At 37.7% G+C, this 24,568-nt stretch overlaps 1 pseudogene; it reads left to right on the top strand.

Moving 5' to 3' along the window:
- Nucleotides 1-14,612: 14,612 nt before the first annotated feature.
- Nucleotides 14,613-15,935, top strand: LOC149815391 (putative aspartic proteinase GIP2 pseudogene; annotated as a pseudogene).
- The last annotated feature ends 8,633 nt before the right edge of the window (nucleotides 15,936-24,568 follow it).

Genomic DNA, 24,568 nt, shown 5'->3' with positions numbered 1-24,568 from the left:
TATATTTTCTAAGGATAAGCATATCATCAACATATAACAAGAGAATAACAAAATTCTCACTGAACCATTTTATGTAGACAAAATTATCTGAAGCTGATCTTTTGTATTCATTTTCAGCCATAAATGAATCAAATTTCTTGTACCACTGTCTTGAAGCTTCCTTCAGCCCATATAAACTCTTTTTCAACCTACATACAAGATTTTCTTTACCTTTGACTTTGAAGCCTTCTGGTTTCTCCATGTATATCTCCTCCTCCAAATCACCATGGAGGAAAGTAGTCTTCACATTTAGCTGCTCAATCTTTAAGTCCAGGCTAACAACAGCACTTAGAGCAACACGAATAGAAGACATTTTAACAACAAGAGAGAAAATCTCTTCAAAGTCAATACCTTGCTTTTGACCAAAGCTTTTCACAACCAATCTAGCTTTGTACTTTGGTTGAGAACTTTGTTCTTGAGTCTTCAACCTGAAAACCCACTTGTTCTTCAAGGCCTTTCTGTCTTCTAGTAGTTTCACTAAGTCATAAGTGTGGTTCTTTTGCAATGCATCCATCTCATCATGCATAGCTATTAGCCACTGCTCTTTCTGCTCACACTCGCGTGCTTCCTGATAACTCTCTGGTTCACCTGCATCAGTAAACACCACATACTCATGTGAAGAATACCTTCTGGAAGGTTGTGACTCTATGAAAGATCTTCTCAGCTGGGGTTCTAGAGGAGGTTGCTCTCCAACATCTTTCTGCTCAACATGGTTTGCAGGTAAATCAACATCAACCTCTGGATCATCTTTCTACACTGCTCTTCCTTCAACTTGTGCCACTAAAAGAGTAACTGGATCCAAGTGGATAGATCCACATGCAAAAGTCTGAATTGGCACCACTTTCTTGATATCTTCAAGTGTCTGGTCTTTAAAGAATACCACGTCTTTAGATCTGAATACCTTCTGCTTCTCTGGATTCCATAGCCTGTAGCCGAATTCAGCATCACCATATCCCATAAAAATGCATTACCTCATCTTATCATCAAGCTTGGACCTCTCCTCCTTGGGGATATGTGCAAATGCCCTGCATCCAAATACCCTCAGGTGCTTATAGGACACATCATTTCCTGACTATACCCTATCTGCAACATCATTTGCTAAGGCATGAGCAGGAGACAAGTTGATCACATCAACTATTGTCCTTAAAGCCTCACCCCAGAATTTCTGTGGTAGCTTGGACTGTGCAAGCATATACCTGATTCTCTCTGCAATTGTACGGCTCATCCTTTCTGCAACTTCATTATGTTGTGGGGTACCTAAAATTGTCAACTCATAGCGAATTTCATGAATTTTACAATATTCATAAAATGGACCTATGTACTTGCCACCATTATCTGACCTGATGCATTTCAGTTGTTTTCTTGTTTTCCTCTGAACCATAGAATGAAATTGCTTGAATACATCAAGAACCCGATCCTTGGTTTTTAGAGGGTATGCCCAAACCTTCCTGGAGAAGTCATCTATAAAAGTAACAAAATAAAGTGCACCACTGAAAGTTTTCACATCAGTAAAACCATTAACAATTTTTGTTCTCAGAGGACCACAAACATCAGTATAAACAAAATGTGAGATTTTCTATAAAAGGCATTTCTAACAAAAGATACTCTATGTTGCTTACCAGCTAAGCAGTGAACACACGGGTTTAGATGTGTACCTTTTAACTCTGGAAGTTGCTCCCCCTTAGCAAGAATCTACAAACCCTTCTCACTCATGTGGCCTAATCGACTATGCCACAAATCAATAGAAGAGTCCACAGCTGTATCTAACTGTTCCTTGCATACCTTACCTTGCATCTTTTAAAGAGTACAACATCTCTTTCATTTGGCCTGAACCAATGACCCGTTGCTGAGTTTCCACTGTTCTTGGCTAAAAACACTGCTTCTGCTCTCTTCATCAAGCTTTTCTACTAAAAGTAACTTCAACCTCAAGTCTGGAACATGTCTGACATCCTTGAGTACCAACATGTACCCAAGACTAGTTTGGAGATGCATATCTCTAATCCCTATAATTTTTTATATTTATGTGTTTCCCATTCGGTCAACACCAAAATTACCAGTCTTGTATGTACTGAAATACTCTCTCCGTGGTGTGACATGGTTCAAGACTCCTGTGTCTATGAATCAATCTGTATCATGACACACACATATACATAGATCATTAGTAGTAGACAAAATCACAAGCTCACCTTCAACTGTAGTTGTGGTATATTCTTTGGTTTCTGATGATTCTGTCTCTTTCCCGTTTTTCTAATTTTTCTTTGGCTCTTTGCACTGATTCTGGACTTGCTCCTATATTTTTCTTTGGCCCTTTCTTTCCACAATTATAGCAAGTGATGTCCTTCCTTGACCTAGACTTGCTCCTATATTTGCGGTCATTATTTCCTATCCTTTGACCGACCCCTGCCTTTGGATGAACTCACCATCAATCCTTCACTAGAATCCTTATTCGGTGATGGTCTTCTCCTGATTTCAATTAAAATGAGAGTACCTGTGACCTCTTTCATATCCAATGTTTCTTTTCCATAAATTATGGTTGTCACAAGATGCTCATAAGATGATGACAATGAGGTTAGTAACAACAAAGCTTTATCTTCATCTTCAAGTTTAACATACAGACTAAACAGACCAACAATAATCTTATTAAACACACTAAGATGGTCAAGAATGAGAGTACCTTCTTTTATATGAAGACTATAAAGTTGCTTCTTGAGGTGTAACTTGTTAGACAAGTTCTTGGTCATATAGAGGCTCTCTAGCCGCAACCACAATCTCGTTGTTGTCCTCGCTTTCATCACGTTACACATGACTTCATCTGATAGACACAACAACTCAATCACACCAACGACCCTTAAGTTAAGATCATCATATTCATCATCAGTCATGGTCTCTAGCTTATTCGCCTTCCGAACAAAGGCCTTGTGCAACCCTTGTTGTGCAAGTAGAGCCTTCACCCTTTTTTGTCATAAGGAGAAGTTTCATTTGCCATCAAACCTCTCTACCTCAAACTTGGAGCTAGCTGACTTGGAAGACATGACTTTTCACGAACCAACTCTAATATCACTTGTAGAGTAATGAAGATAACAAAAATATTCCCACAAAAGCAATATAAGATCTAATAAATGCACAATCAAATCACAACACAAGAGTTTACGTGGTTTGGTCAACACGACCTACATCCACGGGGCACAGAGAGAATAATCCACTATAATAAGAGTATAGAGTAAACTGTAGAGAGTACAACATCCAATAGCTTGCCCAAAGCTAAAGAAAATAACAACAAAGAAATCACAAGAAGAGAGAGATACAAGATTATCTCTCGGGTGCATAATCTGAGTCAAAACCCATATCATAACCAACACCTCTCTCTGAGGATCAATGCATGGTGACCAACCTTCTTCCTTCCTCTTTTTCTCTCTACTCCATCTCTCTTACTTCTTTTCTCTCTTCACACTACCACTTTACTCACAACACTCTGCCCTCCTACTTATAGATGACATAGAGCCTTCTAGATGTGAACCTTCTAGATGTGAGCCTTCTAGACTCATTCTAGAAACCGAAAGGGGTTCTGGCCCTTCAACTTCTCGTGTATTAATAAGAAGTAGTGGGTGGCTATTCCACCTCCCCATATCATTAATGAGGGATAGGGCTGGACCCAATAATTTGGAATCATATGATCTAAAATAACATGAGATCATTGTTTTAAATGCAAGTAAACCAGCTAATGGTTTGTTTAAAAGGATAGAATGATTTTATCTGACATTGATTATGCTTTAAAATAGCATGAGATTGTGATTTTGAGTCACTTTACATGCAAACAAACTTGCTTAAAGGTTTATTTAAAAAGGATAGAATGATCTTTTATGTTAAGAAGCCCATTTATGCATCAATACATTCCACGTTTATTAAATAAAAATTGATTAGAGAAAAAATTTGGGTGGCTATTCTACTTCCCCATATCATTAATGAGGGATAGGGCTGGACTCAATAATTTGGAATCATATGATCTAAAATAACATGAGATCATGGTTTCAAATGCAAGTAAACCAGCTAATGGTTTGTTTAAAAGGATAGAATGATTTTATATGACTCTGGTTATGTTTTAAAATAGCATGAGATTGTGATTTTGAGTCACTTTACATGCAAACAAACGTGCCTAAAGGTTTATTTAAAGAGGATAAAATGATCTTTTATGTCAAGAAGCCCATTTATGCTTCAATATATTCCACGTTTATTAAATTAAAATTAATTAGAGAAAAAGTTTGCATTTTTTTACCTTATTTTAGTTTTTTTTTTTTTTAGCTTTTTCATCCCATGGATGATGGCAGATAAGGAACATTTGGAAGAGAGAAAAACTTTCATAGGAAAAGAAAGTTTTGCCTATGAGAGTTTTTGATATGAGAAGTTTTAAAAAAAAAAAGTTTTTTGCTTGTTTGTGTAGCATGAGAAAAATAGTGGGAAAATGTGAAAAATCAGAGAGAGGAGGAGGGTGGTGGTGGTGAGATGGATGGTGAGGAGTGTAAAAATAATTTTTCTCTTAGTAAGAAACATTTCTCTAACCCCCCCCCCCTCTCACGGAGGAATGTTTCCGATCAAAAAGTGTACATTTTAGAAAAACTCTCTCAACTAAACAGTCTTTGGCTTCCAAACATGCCCTATAATATATAAAACCAAAATTAAAAACTTAGGATACCAAGTGGCGGTTTATTTATTGATTTGTTTATTTATTCGTGCTAGCACCAAAAAGGTCTTGCGACCACCAAAAACATAAAAAAAATACAAAATCAATGGTTACCTGGGTTTTTTATATCTCTGATTGGTATCTAAAAAATCTTATAATTCAAATGCATACTTAAATTTGTATTTAGTAATTCAAACTCATACTTATGGTATACCCTACTTTTGATGATAGTTAAAATTAATAAATTTTAAAATATACTAATTTACCATTTTTGCTCTCTCTCTGCCTTTGTTTAAAAGACTGCCACCAATCTGAAGTCCAAAGGGATCATTATTGTCAACCTGGATGTGTTCCCGTGGGTGGGTTTCAACACAAAAGCATCATCTTTTTAGGTGATTAAAAAACCAAAAAGTTGCTAAATTTCCTGTTATTTGCACTTTTTTCCATCTGCTTTCAACTAGATCTGATATCCCTCAGCGCTACCATGCCATCAGAAGAACACACGATTTGGAGATGTCATGGAGGTTCGAGGAACACTACAAGAAAAAACCTAATTAGCGACGGATCTTTGCAAGGAAAAAAATCCGTCGCCAATTGCCGACAGATTAGCGAGAGAAAGATATTCGTTGCTAAAATATCAAGTATACACGATTTTAGCGACAAAAAGTATTTTGTCGATAATCCGCCATTAATTAATGACAAATTAGTGATGAAATTTATTTCATCGCCATATCCTTTGCATTGTAGCGACAGATCAATGACATAACTATTTCGTCACTACGTACTCGCCTAATAGCGACGGCTTAGTGACGAAAATAGGCCATCGCTAAGTCGACACTAATTTTCCCATAAATCCCTAATTTTTCCCCCTTCTTTCTCTTTTTTTGTTTCTTCCTCCCATCGTCTCGCCTCCCGTCGCCCCCCCGACTCGCCTCCCGTCGCCCCTCAGCGATCCTTTCGTCACCGCTCGGCCCTCCTCCTGTCGCCGCCCAACCCGCCTCCCGTCGCCCCCCGGCCATCCTTCCGTCATCGCACAACCATCCTTCTGTTGCCACTTGGCCCTCCTCCCGTCGCCACCCGACCCGCCTCCTGTCGCACCCCGGCCATCCTCCCATCACCGCTCGATCCGCATCTCGTCGCCCCCCGACCATCCTCCTGTCACCGCTCGGCCCTCCTCCCGTCATCGCTCGACCCTCCTCCCGTCGGCCCCTGGCTGGCCTCTAGTTGCCCCCCGGCCCGCTGCCTGTCTGCTCTCTCTCTCTCTCTCTCCGCTATATTTTCTGACTGCCACCACCTCCTCCCGTCGACCCCTGTCTGGTGACCCCTCAGGTGGAGACCCCCCCCCCCCCCCCCCCACCTCTCTTTTTTTCTTCTTCCTCTTCGTTCCTCCAGTCCGACAAGGGCCTCTGCCCTGCTGTTCTGGATTTTCGGCAGGCAGGGCCCTTTGCCTTCTCCCGTCAAGCAGGGGCATCGGCCCCTGCCGCTCGGATCTTTCCAGCAAGCAGGGCAAGGCACTGCCTCTTCTTGTCTAGCGGGGGCTTCGACCTTGCTGTTTAGGATTTTCGGCAAGTAGGGCGAGGCTTGGCAAGGGCCTCAGCCCCTGTCGCTCATGTTTTTCGACAGGCAATGGGGGCTCTTCCCCCTGCCTCTTTGTTTTTCGGCAGACGGGGACCTTTGCTTCCTCCCGTCAGGCAGGGCCGAGACCCCTATCGCTCGGGTTTTCGACAAGCAAGGGGCAAAGCTCCCCTGCCTCTATGTGTTTCAGACAGGCTCCCTGCCTCTTTGTTTTTTGGCAGGCAGGGACCTTTGCCTCCTCCCGTCAGGCACGGGCCGAGGCCCCTGCTGCTCGGGTTTTTTGACAGGCAAAGGGCGAAGCCCCCCTGCCTCTGTGTGTTTTTGATAAGCAGTGGGGGCTCTGCCCCCGGCCTCTTTTGTTTTAATTTGTTTTGATTTTCTCCTTTATTTATAGCATTCAACTAAGTTTTTTTGTGTAATTTTCACAGATTTTTCCGTTCTTCAGTAAATATAAGGAGCTCTGAGCACAGTGCTTGTAAAGGATTTCCAGTAAAAAATAATTTAAATCGGGTAAATACCCGTGGTGAGTAAGTGATGCAAGTGCATCACATGTTATTTAATTTTTTGGATGCAACATTTTTTTGTTCACACACTCACTTAGTTGTTGATATCTAGGACTATTTTGATGGAGTTTGGAGATCATGTTGAGCATGATTTTAATGTATGTGAATAAAAGTGTTCTTATTTTTGGAGTACGGATTCCATGCTAGGCATGATAGTAGTTAGTGGGATATTGGAGTGTGTTTGCTGCAGGTACATGTTTGACTTTTTTTTATATGAATGATTTGGATGTATTGCAATGTTTGATGTGATTGTATACATGCTTGCATGTAGCTACTTTCAATTTGATTATGACTTCCATGTGAAATTGTATAATGAAAGCATGCTTCAAATGAATATATCATGTTATAAATAGTTTCCACATATAAATATTAAGTTATCAATGCATGCACGATTGTTCTTGTGATTATATGACATTATATATATATATATATATATATATATATATATATATATATATATATATATATATATATATATATATATATATGTGTGTGTGTGTGTGTGTGTGTGTGTGTGTGATATATTTGATATATAGCATGCATCATATATTGCATGATAAATTTGTTATTTTCTTTATCATAGTATTCTGATGATTCTCTTTTAATTGGTTAGGATACTATTCGTAACATCATACGATAAAATGACTGCAAACCATGAATGAATGTACTGTAGGATAGTTGACAATGAGGTATCGCATGAATATATGTATGGTGTTGAAAGTTTTATTGAATTTGCAACGGCAAGTGTCAGTACAGTGGATTCCACAGGTCAGATTAGGCATCCCTGCAAGATTTTTAAGAACAATCGATTTGTAGAACCTCATGGCATTAGACATTACCTATATAGGAAGGGTTTTGTGAGTGATTATCAGAATTGGACCTTTTATGGTGAAGAATTTAAGAATAATTTTAGAGAACGGGTGGATGTGGAGCACGATAATCTATATATGGATTTGATATTTGATGCCGCAGGAACAGAACTGGGTTCTGCTATGGGTCCTACTGATGTAACAATTGGAGTAGAGGAAGAAGCACCAAACGATTTATGATTTACTTAGAGATGTTGATGAGCCACTTTAAAATTTTTGCGAGAGTCACACTATCTTGTCTGCAGTTTTTCAACTATTAAATTTGAAGTTTGAGTATAATTTGAGTCAATCATGTTTTGACCGTTTGTGCATGACAGTGAAGAGTATGATGCCCAAAGATGAGAATTTGCCACAAAATTTCTATCGTGCAAAGGTTATGATCAACACTTTAGGTATGGGGTATCAAATGATAGATGCTTGTCCAAATCACTGCATGTTGTATTTCAAGGATCTGGAAAACAACATATCATGCTCGTCATGTAAGCATCCTCGATTCAAGCCAAAGACAAGAGGCAATGGTAGTACGAGATCAAAAGAAGTTTCATACAAGTCACTCTGCTACTTTCCTATCACCTCTAGATTGCAACGATTGTATATGTATTCAAGGACAGCTAAACACATGAGATGACATGCAAATAAAGTTTGACATGATGAAGACAAGATCACACATCCTGTTGACACGGAAGCTTGGAAGCACTTTGATCGTACTCATCAGAACTTCGTAATGGAAGTGAGAAATATTAGACTCGGTCTATATACAGATAGATTTAATCCATTTGAGGGTAGATCAACTTCATACTCATGTTATCCAGTATTTGTAACTCCATACAACCTTCCACCAAGCTTGTGTATGAAGCGTCAAAATCTTTTCTTGTCTCTATTGATCCCTAGTCCGACCTCACCTGACCAAAATCTTGATGTGTATTTAAGGTCATTGATTGATGAACTAAAAGTATTGTGGGATGACGATGTTATCATGTACGATGCCCACAAAAAACAAAATTTCAATATGAAGGCCATTGTTCTATGGACAATCAGTGACTTTCTTGCATATGGTATGTTATCTGGCTGGAGCACACATGGGAGGTTGGCATGTCTGTACTGCATGGAGGACACAATATCATTTAAATTGACGCATAGAAGAAAGTTGTGTTGGTTTGATTGTCATCATCGATTTCTATCCAGCGACCATCCGTTCCGAAGACAAAAGAATGTGTTTCGAGCAAGCACAACGTAAATTGAAGGTCCAAAGACAAGATTGTCTGGCATAGAGATTTTAAGAAGATTGTGATACTTTTCAGATATATTAACAGATTCCTGTAGTCCGACGCCTTTCCTTGGATTTGAGAAGGATCACAATTGGACAAAGAAATCTATATTTTGGGAACTACCATATTGGCCGACCTTATTGATATGGCATAATTTGAATGTGATGCATGTGAAAAAAAATGTGTTTGATAATATGTTTAATATAATAATAAATGTTAAAGAGAAAACGAAAGATAATCCGAAGGCCCGTATGGATTTAAAAGTAATATGTAAAAGACTAGAATTGAAACTCAAAGAGTATAATGGCAAAGTACTGAAACCACAGGCAAGATACGTGCTTCGACCTGATCAAATAAAGCAGGTATGTCAATAGTTGAGACAACTGAGATTTTCAGATGGATACATCTCTAATATTGTTCGGGCTGTGAAGATAGGTGATGGACAGTTATATGGGTTGAAGAACCATGATTATCATATCTTTATGCAATAACTGATACCCTTAGCATTCCTTGATATGTTAGACAAACCTATATGGGGGGTATTATCTTAGTTGAGTAGATTTTTTAGAACATTGTGCACATCGAAAGTCGTAGTATTTGAGGTAAAGAATCTTGAAGATTCTGTCATCACTACTATTTGTCAGCTAGAGAAAATATTTCTGCCAACATTTTTTGATGTTATGGAACATTTAATCATACATTTGCCATACGAACTAAGGGTTGGTGGTCCTGTGCAATATCGATGGATGTACCCATTTGAGAGGTATATTTTTTCTTATATTTTTCTGTTCAATGACAGACATTTCAAATTTGAGATGTTTATTTTTGACAAATGCATGTTTGACCTCAAAAAAAAGGTTCGGAATAAAGCAAGAGTAGAAGGTTCTATTTGTGAGACATACACTTTAGAAGAGATTTCAAATTTCTCATCTATGTACTTTGAACATCACATTCCAACACGTTACACATGCCCACCTCATAACAATGATAGAGAACAATTTACTGTAGCTGACAAACTGTCGATATTTCAACCACTTGGGCATGCATTTGGTAGTTGCCGATCAAGACTCATGGCAGATCGAGAGCAAGACGCAACACAAATCTATATTCTTTTTAATTGCTTAGTGATCGACTCATAGATCGAGTAAGTACATGTAGATGTAACATAAATCTAAATCCTTTTATGTTCTATATGTGCATACATGGTTCGATAATATAAGTATTGTTAAGTGCAGACGATTTGATCCAGAGTTGCGAAGAGAAGTTTCACATCTCACTGATGTAGAAGTGCAAAAAGAACGTGAAACTAAATTTATGGAGTAGTTGAAAGAGTTGGTAAGGATGATGACATAAATTGTCTACGTGTAAACAAACTAAGTTACTTAATTGGTTGTGATCATAAATTGTCTTCTTCATTATTTATGTTTGTAGGTTCATCGTGGTGATGTTAAAGATCAAGGAATATGTGATTTACAAAATGGTCCGACCAAAGTTATGCAATGTTACTACGGGTATATCGTAAATGGTTATCGATTCCATACAAAAGAATATGGTATAAACAAATCAACAATGAATAGTGGTGTGTGTGTCAAGGGTAGCAGTTACGGTGAAAATGAATATGATTACTACGATGTTATAGAAAAAATAATGGAGTTGACTTACATAGGTATAAATAATAGGGTAGTTTTATTCAAGTGTCATTGGTTTGATCCAACTGCAACAAGAGTTGACAAAGCCTCAGGCATTATGGAGGTGAATCATAAATCAAGGTTTAGAACATATGAACCATTCATATTAGCCTCGCAAGCTCAACAAGTTTACTATACTTCATATCCGAGTACAAAGAAGTCAGATAGAAATGAATGGTGGGCAGTTTGCAAGGTGAAGTTCAAACCCTGAGTATGATCAGTTACAAGAAGACAAGTTAACTGAAGAGAGTGATTACTATCAATCAGATGATATCTATGACTTCTCTTATGGTCACGATGTCACACATGATATGCATGTCATATCTCCATTGGTCGATACTTCATTCATGGAAGAATGTGATCCAAATGATATACCAAGTGGATGGGCAAACAATGAAGAAGAAGAAGAAGATGAGGAAGAGGAAGAATATGAAAGTCAAACAAGTGATGAGGAAGAATTCTTAAGCTAGTGAGCAAAATCTTGTAATACAAACTTCTATTGAATGTATTGTAATGTGTTTGAATGATTGGAATGTATTGCAATACTTGATGTGAATGATTTGAATGATTTGAATATATTGAAATATATTGCAATGATGTGAATGATTTGAAGGTATTCCAATGTTTAAATGTTATACAAAATTATTTTTTATTCTTTGATTATGTATCTTCAATTCGTATCGAGTTATGATTTGAATGTATTGTAACGTGTTTGAATGATTTTGATGTATTGCAATACTTGATGTGAATGATTTCAAATTATTTGAATGTATTGCATGACATTTTTTATTTGTTAGAATATGGTTCATGGAGGTTACAGTGCTCGTTCATCCAGTGTTAGTCAGTCTCAACCTTCATCTTCACAGGCTGCTTTGATAGGTATATCATTTAACTAATTGTATACTTGATTAGTTTAAATGCGTATTCTGAGAATTTCTAACATATTTTTCTACAGATGATGTTTCGCCTATACATGACTCACCTACACCAGTTGTTCATACAAGTCACGAGCCAACGCAGGATGCAGGGTCTTCTCAGTCTGACACAAGAAGACTCATTCAAATAGTGTATATCGATAATCGACCGTAAGTATTTTATTTTCACTTATTACTTATCTTATAAATATTTTATATTAATAGTTAATGTATACCAATTCATGTGCAACACGAGGTTTGAGCTACAAGAAGTAATACGAGATATTAGAAATTCACTACTTCAATATCTACCAGGACCAGTCGCTCAATGGAAAGAGTACCCGAAGGAGGTGTTGGACAGATTATGGTCCTCATTCACTGTATACAATTGTTTCTTGTAGTTAATGTGTTTCATATTTAATTTTTGTTATAGTCATGTCTACTAACTTTCTGAAAATATTTGTAGGCTTCGAATTGCTTTGCGATTACGATAGAGGAACATGATGCAAGAAAGGTGTGGCAGAAGGTGGCTGCCAATCGATTTACAGACATGCTGCACAATATGAAGACTACAACAAGAAAAATATCTGGCGGGATAAATGATCCACTACAATGGAAGGGTCATGGACCTCCTACTATCAGGTCAAATGTTTGGGATGCAATGTGCAACAAGTGGGCGTGGCATGAATTTCGAAACCGCTCAGCGAAAGCTGCACAAAACTGAGCAAAAATGCCTGATGTCCATCTACACATAGGTGGATCTAAGACTTTTGGGAGCCACTTGAAGAAAATGGTAACTCATCAATATATATATATATATATATATATATATATATATATATATATATATATATATATATATATATATATATATATATATATATTGTCAATTTTATAAGTATTGTTGCAAATTTGTTAAATAATTCTTTTATCATTTAACTTTGCAGGAAGTAGAAAAAGGAGGTACTGTGTCATACAAGGATGTGTTTGTTGAAACACATAAACGTAAGACCACGGGAGAGTTCATATCAGAGAAGGCGAGAAGGACAACATTATGTATTATGAGCAACAAATGATAGAGCGATATGGCGATGACTCCACTCAGCATCCACCTTTTGATCTTGCAGCATGGGTGACTGCAACAGGTGAACCCAAAAAAGGTCGTGTGTTCGGGTTTGAGAGTAATATGAACACCTCACCAGTCGTTGCTTCCTTCAGTCACTGCTCACAGAGTTCTCCCATCAGCATCAGCTCCAAGCATCTGACTGACCCGCCTAATTCTTGGGATGGTATATGCTAGCTTGTTAAGGACACTATACGTGACTACTTATATAAAGCAATTTTCGACGTTGTCCGTAATGAGTTGAGCAATTTTTTTCAGAACAGGGGAACTTTGTCTGTAGGTGAATCTCAGGTATGAAAGTTTTATGTTATGTATTGTATGTCGTTAGATTTCATGTTACTTTGATTGCCTTAACTTAGGTGCATTACATATAATTTATTTCAGTATATTTTGTTTATCAATACTAACCTTTCTTTTCTTTTATAGGTTGCTGGTGCTAATCAGCGTAGTGGAGCTGAAGGCGCAGATCGAGACAATGAAGAAGATGACGTAGAGAATCTTGGTGATGATTAGATTCATGTGTTGTATTTGTTGCACCTTCTTTTTGTTTAAAAATTTTAAATGTTCAATTGTAAATAATTAGAACTTGCGAATTTTATAGTGGATTGATTAATTGTTTTAGTTTCCTTTTATATGTGTTTTGATGTGTACTTTGCATTTTATTCACAGGAAATATAAATTGTACAGGAAATACAAATTGTATTATGAGAATTTTTTTCTCGATATTTATGTTTTAAATTTTTTTTCCCTTTTTTGTGACAGATTAGCGATGGAAATATCCGTCGTTATTTGGTACCGATATGCAATTTAGTGATGGATTAGAGACGGATTTTAATTCGTCGCTATTTACTAGTTGGTCATTGTTTTTGCGATGGATCTTAATTCGTCGCTGGGTTCGTCGCTATATTAGCGATGACATTAACGACAGATATTAATCCGTCGCAAAACCAAAATCTTCGTATAGTAACGACGACTTTGCAACGAAACTTGTCGTTCGCTAATTCGTCGCAAATTAGCGACGGAATAGGCAACAAATAGTTTTTGTCGCTAATTAGTGACTATAATTTTGCGATGAGAGCCATCTGTCATTACTGTGACGTTAATCCGTCGCTAAACACGTTAGTGATGGATTAACGACGGAATAGGGTCGTCGCTAATTCACTGATTTCTTGTAGTAGAATCCCTCACCTTTGGGCATTTGCTTTCATGAGAACCTTTCATAAACCTCTGAGCTTAGTTGTGAAAGATGGTGACTAATGCATGAACAAGGAAAACGGGGTATATGGTATTTTAGAAGTGAAGAGAGAGAGAAAATAATTGTGAAGGGAAAAACTCACATAATATAATAAGGGTAAATTCAAGATTTGAAATGCAAATATAAACTATCAACCTAGGAAACTAACCAAGGGAACTGTTTTGGTTAAGTATAAAAATAATTGACCAACGGGGGATCCGCGTGGTTGGTAGGAGCTGTATCTGCACCGTCTCTTTGTGGTTGGACGTTGCAGGTTCAAAAGCCCCAGTGGTAGGTGCCTTTAAAAAAAAAACTTTTCTTTTAAAAAAAACTATAAAATAATTAAATGCTTCATTTTTTATATTACATATCTGAATTATCAGTATGTTTTTTTTAATAAACCTCTTTTATTTGTATACGAATTTTGTCAAATAAGTTATTTGTCTTTTTTTACATTGAACGAACAAGTTGGGTTGGGAATCCTCTGTGTATTACGAGATGAGATCAAATGAGAGGTAAGTGCCATGTGAAACATGACAGCTTTGCATTGGGCTGTGTCAAATAGCCATGGCACTTAGCGGATCCCTTCTCCTATATTACCCCTGTTTCCGGATCAATTAACACCATCACAGAAAAAGCTGCCAGCCACCATTAGCGTGTCATGGCTCCTTGGCCTCTCTCCCTCCTCTTTTTCCATCTCCTCCTCAACGGATGCTCTGTTTACTTGGCCTATGCAGCATCATTCCGGCCAAAAGCTGTCGTCCTTCCGGTCGTAAAAGACACCGGGACCAAACAGTATGTAACCATACTGCCGCACAAAACCCCGCTCAGGTCGGATAAATTCGTGGTCGACCTTGGCTCCGCCTTCTTCTGGATCGACTGCGAGAGTGACTACAATTCCACCACCGCCCGCCCTATCGCCTGCGGTTCATCAGCCTGCGCTGCAGCCGAATCGGCAGCATGCACTACCGAGTGCTACGGCCCGCGCAGATTTGGGTGCTACAACAACACCTGCAGCGGCATGCCGGCGAACACCATCACCAGTGTCTCCGGGATGGGCGATATCTACGACGACGTGCTCGTACTCCGCTCCACCGACGGCCGGAGCACCGGCCCAAAGGCCACTGTGGCGCATTTCATCTTCACGTGTGGTGGGAGTTTCCTTCTCTCCGGCCTGGCTGCCGGAAGCCGAGGCATGCTCGGGTTAGGCCGCGGCGGGGTCGCTGCGCCGACCCAATTGGCAACTGCATTTGGATTCAAGAAAAAGTTCGCCATCTGTTTGCCGTCGTCGGCGACATCTCCGGGCGCCATATTCTTCGGCGGCGACGTTCCCTACGTGTTCCTCCCGGGTGTCGACGTATCGAGGTCCATCGCTTACACTAAACTCCTGATCAACCCGATCAGCACGGCGAGCTCCTACTTCTCCGGCCAGCGATCGGTCGAGTACTTCGTGAAGGTGACCTCCGTCACGGTGAACGGGAAAGCCGTTCCGGTGAACACGACGCTGCTTGACATACACAAGGGGAACGGCGGCACGAAGATCAGCACTGTCGACTTGTACACGAAGCTCGAAAGCTCGATATACCGAGCCGTCGAGGCGGCCTTCTTGAGGGAAGCGGCGGCCAAAGGCATCAAGAGGGTGGCTGCCTTGAAGCCGTTCGGGGCGTGCTTCAGCACCGCGAACGTGGCCAGCACCCGCGTGGGGTGGGCGGTGCCGGAGATCGAGCTGCAATTTCAGGGGGCGAGCTTTGGGTGGAAGATCTTCGGCTCCAACTCCATGGTGAGCGTGAGCAACGGGGTCATGTGCCTGGGGTTCTTGGACGGTGGGGTGAACCCCAGGACGTCGATCGTCATAGGAGGCTTCCAATTGGAGAACATCCTCTTGCAGTTCGATCTGGAGAACTCCAAGATGGGCTTCAGCTCCTCCCTCTTGTTCGCCAAGACTACTTGCGGCAACTTCGATTTCACCGCTTCTGCTCATTAAGCTTCTTCTGTTTTTGCCAAAGCCCGCTTGCTCTGCTCTTAATAATAAACAAGTCTTTTCTTTCTTTCTTCTTGTCAATCTTTTGCCCAAAGGATATCAAACTCTCTGCTGAAAATTTTGTAATATTGCTGGGATGGTATTAGACCATTGTTGTCAATATCTTATGGGACCTTGAACCGTTTTAACAAAGATTCAGGCACGCCATAAAAATATTAAATCAATAATAAATAATGTTTAAAAATATTTTTAATTATTTTTAAAAAAATTAAAAATAAGTCAAATCGGCCCTGTACTGTATCGATTTCTGGCTAATACTATACAAATGTCTATTATTTACAATGATACTAACGACACTGCATTACACTTGTTTGGCTAGCAGGTGTAGCTTGCATGTTTTGTTTATTTCATGTATAAAGGGAAGGATTTACATGAAAATGGGCATCGATTCCTCAAAAGTTCTTGCAGCCCAGCCTTTCAACGTGAAACCTTTGATAGAGAGGGTTGGTGATAGAAAAAACTTAAGGTCACTTGTGCCTACATGTTTAAATAATTTGATGCATGTTTGTTTCATTAATGTTGAGAAAGATTTAGATTGCCACCTCAGCACTTTCCCATGAAAATTACATGAAACAAAAAAGCCTTAGCTGACTAAAAACTGGAGGGACGATTCATGTTCTCATTTTTCTTCTTAGTTTAAGCTTCTCCCATGCCCATGGTCCAACGGGTGCTAGCTCTATTCTCTCTTCTCTCACTCCAAAAACCCTCATGAAAAAACTACGTTTCATGAATGTTAAAGATATTTTGATTTTTGTAATACACATTTGCTTGGTCCCAAATGCTAAACCATGTCTCAAGATGGTGGGACTCATTTACCCTATTGTCATGCCTTTTTTTCATACAATATGTCTCAAGCAGAGAGGAAGCATGCGATGAGCTGCATAAGATTGCCTAAAGAGGATTCGAGGTCGTGCATATCTCATGCACACTCGACACAATGAAATTGTCTTAAGTAGCAATGTTGAACGGGTCGGTAGTAGAGCCATGCCAAAGTCATTGACCTATGAGCATCCAATCCAACGAGGGACGGGTGCATCACCTTCCTGTGATGAGTGCATGAGCAATTGAGGGTAGATAGAGCCAGTTATGTGTTTGAATAAACATCGTGGACATTGGTATGAGCATCGAGTTCTCGAGATGTACCAAACAGGAAGCATATTATAGTTCGGCACCTACAGGCCCCTTGGAGCATATAGCGTGCCCCATAATAAACCCCTCATCATGATAAAAAAGACTTTTCGACCCTCAGCTGAAAACAGTTGCTAGTATGACGTAGTGAAATTCATTAGCTAAGAGGAATCATTGTCGCTTGACATGCACTTGTTGAGCTCCTCGCAAGGGTGTGAGGTTGGACGACATGGTGAGGGGCAAGAGAGCACCTCACACGTGCTTTAGATGCCTAAGAAGAATTTGCATACTCCTGAGCACCCACCACAACAAAGTCGTGGATTAGCGACGACCACATTCCGTCGCTAACAAGCTTAGCGACGGATTAGCGACGACTAGGCGACAGTATGCTTACGTCGCAAATTTTTCGACGCTAACTGGCGACAAAATGAATTCGTCGCTCGCTCTGTCGCTAATTGCGATAGAATAACAAGCGATATATTCCGTCGCCAATCCACCAGTACTAAACGACGACCACAGATTTATGTCTATCGCTAAGCAGTCGCTAGATTTATGTGCATAGCGACGGATGGTTTCGTCGCTAATCTGTCGCAAACACGAAAAAAAATAAAAAAAAATTATTTGAAAATTAAATACCGAAAACGGTACATTTATATTTTCTGTAAATAAAAACAAACCACACAAAAAAATTCATATAAAAGGAATCTACAATAATTAATCGTTTCACCTTAAAATTAACAAGTTCAATTAACTACAATTCAATAATTACATTTAAGAAACAAAAAAAATAGAACTTCAACACAGTTCTCTAATCATCGTCAAGATTTTGTGTATTTTCTTCTTCATTGCCTTTATCTGTCCCTTCAGCTCCTCTACGCTGATTATCGCTAGCAGCCTACACAAGAAAAGAACAATCAGTATTGATAAACAAAATATAATGAAATAAATTACACATTATATGTGATTCTATCATGTGCTCATATGTGTTCTAAGGCAATAAAAAAACTTTATATGTGATTCTATCATACTCATATGTGCTCTAAGGCAGGCAAAAAACTATATATGTGATTCGATCATGCTCATATGTGTGCTAAGGCAGTCAAAAAATTGAATATGTGATTATAGCATGCTCACAAGTGTTCTAAGGCAGACAGAAAAACTCTATATGTGATTCTATCATGCTCATATGTGCTCTAAGGCAGGCAAAGTAAAAAACTTTATATGTGAATATATCATGAATGATATATGTTCTAAGGTAGTAAAAAAATTCTATATGTGATTTTGCATGCTCATATGTGTTCTCAGGCAGTCAAAAAACTGAATATGTGATTATAACATGCTCATATGTGTTCTCAGGCAGTCAAAAAACTGAATATGTGATTATAGCATGCTCATATGTGTTCTAAGACAGTCAAAAAAACTTTATATATGATTCTATCATGCTCATATGTGCTCTAAGGCAGGAAAAAAACTTTATATGTGATTATAGCATGCTCATATGTGCTCTAAGGCAGGCAAAAAACTCTATATGTGATTCTATCATGCTCATATATGCTCTAAGGCAATCAAAAAAACTTTATATGTGATTCTATCATGATCATATGTGCTCTAAGGCAGACAAAAAACTTTATATGTGATTATAACATGCTTATATGTGCTCTAAGGCAGACAAAAAACTTTATATGTGATTATAGCATGCTCATATGTGCTATAAGGCAGGCAAAAAACTCTATATGTGATTCTATCATGCTCATATGTGCTCTAAGGCAGGCAAAAAGTTAAATATGTGATTCGATTATGCTCATATGTGTTCTAAGGCAGACAGACAAAAAACTGAATATGTGATTATACCTGAGAGGGACCTGTAATCGAAGATCCTCTGTTCAGCACAAGATTGTTGTTCTCGTCTCGAAGAAAGGGGGCGACAGTGTCATGGAAGTAGTCATTCATTGTGTCCTTAATGATCTGACGTACATCATCACCGGAAAGAATATGCTGCTGCTTGGAGCTTATGCCGGTGGAAGAAGTCTGCGAGCCGTAACTGGAAGAAGCAATAACTGGTGAAGTGTTCAGATTACTCCCAAACCCGAACACACGACCTTTTTTGGGTTCACCTGCTGCAGTCACCCATGCTGCAGGATCAAATGATGGAAATGCTTCAAATAACTCATCATAGTCAAATTGACTTACCGAATCTTCTTGTGCTACAAAATACATGTTGGCGACTTCTTTATTTGATTCTTCATCGGAAGAGGAGTCACTATCATCCCAACATGCTTGAAATGCCTTTTTCTTCTTGAATTGGTCCTTGGGCTTGATTTTGAGAAGAGGACAATCTTTCTTGATATGTCCTGCCTTTTTGCAGTTAAAGCACTTTACTTCATTGGGAATGGAAGAATCAACTTTCTTTACCTTTCTTTGAAATCTTTCCTTTTTGATGAATCTTCTGAATTGCCTTGTGATGAGGGCAATATCTTCATCTTCATCTTCTTCTGAATTTTCTGAGTCAGAAGTAGCCTTAAAAGCAAGAGATTTCTTCTTAGGCTCTTCTTCTTGTCTGTCTTGAAGTTGGACCTCATATGTCATTAGGTTACCAACTAAGTCTTCAAGAGTGAGAGTATTGAGATCATTTGCTTCTTCAATAGCAGTGGTTTTTCTCTCCCATTCAGGAGTTAAACACCTTAGAATCTTTCTGACTAAATCCACTTGTGAATATTCTTTTCCAAGGGATTTCAAAGTGTTAGTTATATCGGTCATTCTAGTTACCATGTCCGATATAGATTCATTGTGCTTCATTTTGAACAATTCAAATTTATGAACTAAAGAAGCAATTTTAGATTCCTTTACCTTTGACGTACCTTCGTGAGTTACTAGAAGAGTATGCCAAATTTCATTTGCTGTAGAGCATTGAGAGATACAATTGAATTCTACCTTGTCAACGCCACAATATAATGCATTCATGGCTTTGGCATTCAGTGAAGCAGTCTTCTTTTCATCATCGGTCCATCGGCATAAATCAATTGATGGAGTTTGGTACTTTTCTGAAACAACTCTCAAAATATCGAGATCCATGGATTGCAAGAATATTGTCATTCTTACTTTCCAGTATCCATAGTTTGTTCCGTCGAAGAGAAGAGGACGAACAAAGGAGCTTCCTTCTTTGTGCTGAGATGTTATAGTTGCCATGCTAGATGATGGTCAAATCAAAGTAATAGCAAACCTGTGCTCTGATACCAAATGAAAGTGCACTAGGATCTAGGCAACGAGCACTAGAGGGGGGGTGAATAGTGCTTTTAAAAAATTGTCTACGGAATATTTAATGATTTTGCAAATCTCAAAGCAAACACACAAAGAACACAAGATTTTATCCTGGTTCGGTCTAACCCGACCTACATTCAGTCCCCAAGCAAAACCCGCTTGAGATTTCCACTATCAACCTTGTAAACTACAAGATCACACAGACCATAACTGGTCCCACTTTCAGTAACAACCCTACTAAAAGCAAACAACTCCTTTACACCAAGGAGTCTTTTTTACAGAAAATAAGTAACAACTTACAAAACAACCTATGAGCCTTCCTTTTGAATGCAAATGAGATGCTATTGGCTTTTGAGGTTGTTGAAATACTCTACTCACGAATTCACTATCTCTCAAAGTGATTTCAGTGAAAAACTGAAGTGAAAATATCACGTGAGTGAGAAAACAAATACTTGAATGAATAGGAGTGAAAAGCAATAAGTAAATGATTCAAATCGATTGAATTCTTGTTGTTTTTGAGTGTACAATGCACTCATATTTATAGTTAAAGTTTTCCATACGTTGAGAGTATGAAAGGGTATCAAAACTGTCCATTTCGAACGATCAAAACGTTTGAAAAATGAAAAGACACGCCTTTTTGAAGTTTCAGGAAAATGACAAAATTAGTCGACTGAAACATCAGTTAGTCGACTAATAGTTAGTTATTAGTAGACTGACAGTTATCGTCGGTCGACTGATCTGTTAATCAAGCCGTTTGAAAATCTAAACTTTTGAAACTTAGTCGACTTGAGAAAAGTTAGTCAACTGATAATATCATCAGTAGACTGAAAAACCTTTTAGTCGACTGCTGCTAAAATCTTCTGAAAAACAAACATTCTGTTCAGTCGACTGATAAAAAACATTAGTCGACTGCTGCTAAATTTTTCAAAAAACACATGTTTTGTTCAGTCGACTGATAAAACCATTAGTCGACTGCTGCTAATTTTCCAGAAAACAGACATTCTGTCCAGTCGACTGATAAAAACGTCGGTCGACTAATTTGATAAAAATGACTATTTAGAAAATATGGCGCGAAAGGATTAGTCGACTGGTAAGTCTATTGGTCAACTAATAAACATGAAAATTTAAGAAAAGAGTTTTCTAAAAAGATTTTCATGAGGGTTATTTTTAGAAAAATTTTTCTAAAGACTTTTAAGGTGAAATGCAACCTAAATATGTACTCTAAGTAAGGCTCTTACAAGAATCTAAGACTATTAATGAATTAAACATTTGCACACTAGTCTTCAAAGATTCTTCATTGAATTCTTCAATTTCTTCATAGCCTTAGCTGAAATGCAGTTGATTCCACTTGCTCATCATCAAAACCTTGTACTTGAAGTATCATGTATGGCTTCATTGTCGTAACAAAGTTTGTGATTACAATTGTTTGAGGTTTCACAGTGGAAGTTAACCTTGGAAGACATCAAGAAGCCCCAAGTATTCTGTTACTGATCTTTATATTATGAAGATAATGGATGGTCCTTCCAAAAAAAAAAAAAACAGTGAAAGAAGGGGTCATTTTAAGGATGATTTTTTTAAACCATGTTATAGACCCAAAAATTTTCTGTTTCATGCTTCAATAAAAGGTTACCATCAACAGTTGTAGGGCTGATATTTCCGTGGCCAAATCATTTGTTGATGTCATCATTTTGTCGATGCCAATAGTCAAATCAACAATGGAATTTACAGCAGTCTCAGATTCTACATAGAAGATGCAGTCCAAGCCAATTCCTCAAATTCGGACGGTGATGTAGTTCGGTGACATGCAGTTTCAGGTTTGTTGGGCCCATACCATCATCTTCCTGTTATTTTGCTACCCCACTCACTCCATTGTATACACACAATATTGCATATTGTATATGGTTTCTCACTCTCACCTTTCACAGTTCATACCAACTGTCTTCCTTTATAGCATAAGCTTCAACCTATCATGTATCCCTTCTTGTGTTTCACTACACCTGTAATCACATCACCCACTATGCACACACCCGCACTATTCATCTCCCCTGCACCCTGTCATACTTAATATTGGTAATATGTGGCATCCTCCTTTAGTCGTTGCTACCTTGCATTCATTCCATTTCTGTGATATCCTCATAGCAGATAATATTTACATCATGTTCCTGATACGATAGTCAGTATGTGAGTTAGCATTGTATGAATGGTGTAGGGTACCAAATAGCAGAACAACAGGTCAGCAGGGTGAATTAATCTGCATGTTTGGCATCACATGGGTCGGCAGTCTGCATCAACAGCCAATTATATCAAGCATATTAGATAACTAATGTACATTAGCAGTATATATGGGATAGGCCATATTGTGTAGTTGGAAATAGCAGCATTAGATATACTAGCAGTCTATGTAAATTAGCCTGATGATTAGTATACATCCTCTGTTTGGATCAGAATGTCACGGTTAACAGTATGTGAGTGCATGTGGTCAATATTGTGTTACCGTAGTGCATGAGGCGGTGCATCATAGTTAGTGTTTTACATTTAAATTTCATGTCCAGGCCCCTTTTCCAATACTTGTACATCTATTATTTTTACACATTTGCTGAATTACTATGCAGGTGCATAGTATGACATTCATCATACAGTAAATAAAATGTGTAAATACACATTTTATCATTCAATCAAGACAAAATTCTGGACACCTTTTTCATATATAGTTTCCTATTGTTTTTAGATATTTTATACATAGACATAGATATATATACGTATATATGTCTATACCCACATATGCCTATATATATATATATATATATATATATATATATATATATATATATATATATATATATATATATACTCATGTGTTTTCACAAGCTATTGATATACATATGTACCTATATATATATACCCATATGCATATATATGTATATACACATATATCATTTTTTCATATTTTTCGTCATATATATATATTGGCATATGAGCCTTTCACTATTGATTTCCATATGATATGTGTGATTTCCCTCTATTTTTCATATTAACCCAGATGTTTTTGCAGGAAATATGTGGAAAATATCATCATTGGGAGTTGTAAATTCAATTTTCATGTATTGTAATCGTTAGAACTTAATGAAAATTTACATTTCTTGTTTTAGATAGAATGAATGAGCATTGTAAATATCATGAATTACTTGTTTTTCATGCATTTTGCCTTTATTTCTCAAATTCTCACAAATGGCTACACCAATGGCACGTGCACCATTTCGCAAGAGGTAAATTAATCCTAAGTTGATGATTTACATCAACGGCCATAGTCGGGATGTAAACAAGACTTAGGATTTTTATCTTTTACGAAATAACACTGGATCCACACTAGATCCCTTTTCAAAATTCATCATATTTTCCTTAAATATTTTCTTCTTTTATTAGAATTTAACTTAAAAATTAATTCAAAATATATACCAATGGCCATAGTCAGGGTATATTGAGAGTTAATTTCATTTTAAATTCTATAAAAGCACCAAATGTGTTTCATTCTTCACCTGAATTTAAATATAGATTATTATATAATACATTCGATGACCATAGTCAAGGATGTATTATATCTTCAATCTTATTTTAATTCATTTAAAGAATGAAATAGCTTTTCAAAATCCAATTTCAAAAATTTAAATTCATTCATCATTTAGGATAGAATTGCATCATATTTTTAAAAAAAAATCTTTTTCATAAATCCAAGTGATTCTTTCCTTCATTTCTCAGATCAAATCCTATTCATAAATTCAAATTCAACTCTATTTCTCAAAAGGATTCAAGAATTCAATTTCAAGGTCCATTTGACTTTCGAAACTTTAGAATCAGCTTATATCCAAAATTCAAATTCTAACTTCAAATTCAAAGTCCAAATTGACTTTGAAATTCATTTTATATTCAAAACTCCAATCAAATCCAAAGTTCAATTTAACTTTGAGATTCTCTTCATCTTCTAAAATTCAAATTCAAACTTCAAATTCAAAGTCTAACTTGACTTTGAAATTCATTTGTATATTCAAGATTCAATTTCTAAATTTCATTTTCCAAATTCAATTCAAAATTGGAAATATGGATTCATCTTCTAAATTCCAGATTCAAGCTTCAAAGTCCAATTTGACTTTGAAATTCATTTGCATATTCAAAATTCAAATTCTCAAATCAAT

The sequence above is a fragment of the Nuphar pumila genome, chromosome 15 (assembly GCF_984573655.1).
Source record: "Nuphar pumila chromosome 15, dmNupPumi1.hap1.1, whole genome shotgun sequence".
In the NCBI taxonomy this organism is placed as follows: domain Eukaryota; kingdom Viridiplantae; phylum Streptophyta; class Magnoliopsida; order Nymphaeales; family Nymphaeaceae; genus Nuphar; species Nuphar pumila.
The sequence above is the reverse complement of the archived record's forward strand: the minus strand, read 5'-3'. Positions and strand labels throughout refer to the sequence as shown.